General features: G+C 35.2%; 1 pseudogene; it reads right to left on the bottom strand.

The window, feature by feature from the left end:
• Positions 1-4,617: 4,617 nt before the first annotated feature.
• Positions 4,618-4,760, bottom strand: LOC119062200 (uncharacterized; annotated as a pseudogene).
• Between the last annotated feature and the right edge of the window lie 1,091 nt (positions 4,761-5,851).

Raw genomic sequence — 5,851 nt, 5'->3', positions numbered from 1 at the left:
AAAGTAATGATAGAAAATTTTCCAAATTTGATGAGAGAAAAAGTCACACAAAGCCAGGAAACACAGAGAGTCCCAATCAAGAGGAACCCAAAAAGGCCCACTTCAAAACACATCATAATTAAAATGGCAAAATTCCAAGAGAAACAGAGAATGTTAAAGGCAAAAAGGGAGAAACAGGAAGTAACATACAAGGGAACCCCAATAAGGTTAGATGCTGACTTCTCATGGAAATGCTCCAAGCCAAAAGAGAATGGCAAGAAATATTACAAGTAATGAGAACCAGAGGACTGCAAGCCAGGCCACTTTACCCAACAAGGCTCTCAATCAAGATAGAAGGCCAAATAAAGAGCTTCCAAGACAAAAGAAATCTAAAAAATACACCTCCACCAAACCAACTCTGCAAGAAACACTAAAAAACCTGCTTTAAGGAAAGGAAGGAAAACAGTGATAGAGATAGAAATATAGGTACAAGAAAATGACAATGAATAAGTACCTATCAGTAATTATCTTAGACATAAACAAATTAAATGCTCCAATAAAGAAATAGAATAGCTGAATGAATAAGAAACCATGACCCACACATATGCTGCCTACAAGACACCCGCCTCAGGACAAAAGACCATCACAGACTAAACATGAAGGGCTATAAGCAAATTTTCCAAGAAAACAAACAGGAAAAGAAAGCCGGGTTAGCAATACTACTATCAGACAAAATACACTTCAAAAAAGGACCATAGAGACTAACCTAAAAGGTCACTTCATATTACTCAAAGGAAGAATCTACCAAGAAGACACAAAAATTGTAAATATGTATGCACCCAATATAGAATCACCCAAATATATAAAGAAAATCTTAGAGGACCTCAAGAGAAATATTGACAGCAACACAATTATAGTAGAAGATTTCAACACACCACTGTCAAAAATGGACAGATCTTCCAAACAAAATATCAACAAAGATATTGTGGCTTTGAATAATCCCCTAGATGAAATAGACTTAACTAATATATAGAGAGCCCTTCATCCCAAAGAAGCTAAATACACGTTTTTTTCAAATGCACATGGAACACTTTCGAAGATAGACAACATGATAGAAAACAAAACGAGCTTCGGCAAATTCAAGAAAATTGAAATCATACCAAGCATTTTCTCCAACCACAAGGGACTGAAACTGGAAACCAACCCCAAAGTAAAAAACCCAAAACACTCAAAATAATGGAGATTGAATAGCATGCAATTAAACAAAAAATGGGTCAAGAATGAAATCAGTGGAGAAATAAAAAAGTTTCTGGAAACAAACAAAAATGAACTCACAACAACCCAAAACTTATGGGACACAGCAAAGTAGTCCTGAGAAGGAACTTCATAGCAACACAGACCTACTTAAAAAGATAGAAAAATTTCAAACCAACAAACTAACCCTACACCTAAAGAACTCGGGGAATAACAACAAAGACAACCCAGAGCAAGTAGAAGGAAGGAAATAACCTACATCACAGAAGAATTAAATGACATAGAGACAAAAAGCACAATTCTAAAAATCAATGAATCCAGGAGCTGGTCCTTTGAAAACATAAACAAAATAGACAAGCCTTTAAGCAGGCTCATCAAGAAAAAGAGAGAGGAGCCAAATAAATACAATCAGAAATGAAACAAGAGAGATTACAACTGACACCACAGAAATACAAAGGATTGGAAGAGATTACTATGAAGAACTGTATGCCAAAAAATTGAAAACTTAGGTGAAAGGGACAAATTTCTAGAAATATATAATCTTGCAAAACTGAATAAAGAAGCTGAAAACCTGAACAGACCAATAATAGCAGATGAAATTGAAGTAGTGATCAAAAATCTCCTGACACATAAAAGCCCTGGACCAGATGGCTTCACAGGAGAATGCAACAAAGCATTTAAGGAAGAGCTAACCCCTATTCTTTACAGACTATTACAAAAAACTCAAAATGATGATAGAATCCCAAACTCTTTTTATGAACCCAGCATCATCCTAATCCCTAAACCACATAAAGACACAATAAAGAAAGAAAACTTCAGGCCAATATCACTGATGAATATAGACGCTAAAATCCTCAACAAAATATTGCCAAACCACATCCAACAATACATCAGAAAGATCATACACCATGACCAAGTGGGATTCATCCTAGGGATGCAAGCATGGTTCAATATTTGCAAATCAGTAAATGTAATACATCACATAAACAAAAGCAAAGACAAATATCACATGATCATATTAATAGATGAGGAAAAAGCATTTGATAAGGTACAGCACCCATTTATGAAGAAAACAGTCAGCAAAGTGGGAATAGAGGGAGCATTCCTCAATATAATAAAGGCCATATATGAGAGACCTACAGCCAACATCATACTCAACTGGCAAAAACTAAAAGCTTTTCCACTAAGGTCAGTAAAAAGACAAGGTTGTCTACTTTCACCACTTCTATTCCATATAGTATTGGAAGTTTTAGTCAGAGCAATCAGACAAGAAAAGAAAATAAATGGCATTTAAATCAGAAAGGAGTGAAAAAAAAACTGTCACTGTTTGCAGATGACATGATAGTGTACATGGAAAATTCTACAGACTCTACACTAAAAACTGCTGAACATAATAAATGAATTTGGAAAAACAGCAGTACACAAAGTCAATATCCAGAAATCAAAGGTATTTTTGTATGCCAACAATGAATCAGAAGAAGCAGAAGTCAAGAAAAAAATCTCACTCAATATAGCAAAAAAACAAAAAAACAAAAAAAAACCCTAGGAATAATCCTAACCAAGGAGTTAAAAGATCTGTATACAGAAAACTACACAACACTGAAGAAAGAAATCAAGGAAGACACAAACAAATGGAAACATATACCATGTTCATGGATTGGAAGAATTAATATCATCAAAGTGTCCATACTACCCAAAGCAATTTACAGGTTAAATGCAATACCTATTAAAATACCAATGGCATATTTCACAGACATAGAACAAACACTGCAAAAATTTATATGGAATCATAAATGACCCCAAATAGCAGCTGCAATTTTGAGAAAGAAGGACAAAGTAGGAGGGATCACAATACCTGATATCAAACTCTATTACAAGGCCACTGTAATCAAAATAGCCTGGTACTGGCATAAAAATGGGCACATACACCAATGGAAAAGAACAAAGATCCCAGTAATAAACCCTATGGTCAATTAATATTCAACAAAGGATGCAGCAACGTAAAATGGAGTAAAGATAGCCTCTTCAACAAATGGTGTTGGCAGAACTGGACAGATACTTGCAAAAAAAAAAAAGAAAAAAAAACTTGAGCACAAACTTACACCATACACCAAAATAAATTCAAGGTGGATATGACACTTAAATATAAGCTGTGACACCATTAAAGTTCTAGAGGAGAACATTGGCAGGAAAATATCAGATATTTCACACAGCAACATTTTTACTGATATGTCCCCTGGAGCAAGGGACATAAAGAAAAGAGTAAACAAATGGGATCTCATCAAAATTAAAAGCTTCTGCACAGATAAAGAAAACAGCATTAAAATAAAAAGAGAACCAACTGTATGGGAAAACATAGTTGCCAATGATACCTCAGAAAATAGTTTAATCTCCAAAATATACAAAGAACTTACACAACTCCACTCTAAGAAGACAAGCAATCCAGTAAAAAGTGGGCAAAGAACTTGAACAAGCATTTCTCTACGGAGAACATACAGAGGATCCAGAGACACATGAAAAGATGCTCAATATCACTAGCTATCAGAGAGATGCAAATTAAAACCAAAATGAGACACCACTTCACACTGGCCAGAATGGCCATCATAAACAAAGCAACAAACAACAAGTGTTGGGGAGGTTCTGAAGAAAATGGGACCCTAGTTCACTGTTGGTGGGATTGCAGACTGGTACAACCACTATGGAAAAGAGTATGGAATTCTCTCAGAAAACTAAAAATAAATATGCCTTTTTACCCAGCAATTTCACTGCTAGGAGTATATCCTAAGAACCCTGAAACACCTACAGAAGAAAACCTATGAACCCCAATGTTCATAGCAGCACTATTTACAATAGCCAAAAGTTGGATGCAACCCAGGTGCCTATCAGTAAATGAAGGGATCCAAAAACAATGGTACATTTATACAATGGAATTCTATGCAACAGAAGGAAAGAAGGCGCTCCTACCCTTTGCAACAGCATGGATGGAACTGGAAAGCATTATGCTGAGTGAAATAGGCCAGGTGTTGAAAGACAAATACCATATAATCTCACCTTTAACAGGAACCTAAACAACAAAACAAACAAGCAAACAAAAGATAACCAAATACACTGAAATAAAGAACAGGCTGACACTGACCAGAGGGGAGAAGGGAGGGAATTTCATGGAAAAAGGGGAAGGGTTTACAGGAACTAGTATAAAGGACACATGGACAAAAACTAAGGGGGTGGAAATGAGAGGGGGTAGGTGCTGGGGGAGGTGGGCTGCGATGGAAGTAAGACAGAAAACTGTACTTGAACAACAATTAAAATAAATAAATTATAAATAAATAATAAAATGCTCTATGTACATATCTATGAATAATCACTTTATTTTGTTTATTTACTCTATGTCCCCCTATTCATAATACAGACCAGGATCTGTGAATACAAAGGCTCTCAGCTGAGGTGTATATGGGGTGGGTTTACTCTACCTCCTCTTTCTGTACAGGCAGTGTAAGAACACAGCCTGTGGTAAGCACCAGGAGGCTTCAATAATCACTTTAAATGTAAATGGCTTAAATGTTCTAATAAAAAGATGCAGGGTAGCTGAGTGGATAAGAAATCAGGAACCCATATATATGCTGCATCAAGGAGACACTTCTCAGGTCAAAAGATATGCACAGACTAAAAGTAAAGGGTTACAAAATTATTTCATGCAAATGGAAAACAAGAACTTGGGGTAGCAGTGCTTATAGCTGACCAAATAGACTTGAAAACCAATGCTATAGTAAGATACAAAGAAGGACACTACATAATGATAAAGGAAATAATCCAACAAGAGTATATAATTCTAAAAAAAAGAGAGAGCGTATATAATTCTAGTAAAAATTTACACACCCAACACAGGAGCACCTAAATATGTAAAGCAAATCTTGATAGATATAAAAAGAGAGATTGACAGAAATACAGTCATAGTTGGGATTTTAACACCCATTGACTTCAATGGATAGATCTAGCAGGCATAAAATCAACAAGGAGAAAGCAGCCTTAAACAACACACTAGATCAAATGGGTTTAATTGATATCTGCAGATCATTTCACCCCAAAGCAGCAGAATATACATACATACCTTTCAAGTGCACATGGGATGTTTTCTAGGAGAGAACACATGTTAAGACACAAAACAAGTTTCAATAAATTTAACAAGATTGAAATCATTACATGCATCTTCTCTGACACCACAATGCGATGAAACTAGAAATCAATCACAAGAATACTGAAAAATGTACAAACACATGGAAGCTAAATTAAAAAAACAATAAATGTGTCAACAATGAGATCAAGGAAGAAATCAAAGGATAACTTGAAACAAATGAAAATAAGGACATAGCAATCCAAAATCTGTGGGACACTGGGAAAGCAACCTAAGAGGGAAACTCATAGCATTATAAGCCTATCTAAAAAAAAAAAAAAACAAAACCCCACCTCAAATAAACAATCTAATTTCACACTTAAAGAAACTTGAAAAGGAAAAGAAACAACAAAGTCCAAAGTAAGTAGGAGGAAGGAAGTACTAAAGATTAGAACACAAATAAACAAGGTAGAGTTTTAAAAAAATACGAAAGATCAATGATTCCAA

The sequence above is a fragment of the Artibeus jamaicensis genome, unplaced genomic scaffold (genome assembly GCF_021234435.1).
Source record: "Artibeus jamaicensis isolate MK-2021 breed Jamaican fruit bat unplaced genomic scaffold, CSHL_Jam_final contig_700, whole genome shotgun sequence".
Classification (NCBI taxonomy): Eukaryota; Metazoa; Chordata; class Mammalia; order Chiroptera; family Phyllostomidae; genus Artibeus; species Artibeus jamaicensis.
The sequence above is the reverse complement of the archived record's forward strand: the minus strand, read 5'-3'. Positions and strand labels throughout refer to the sequence as shown.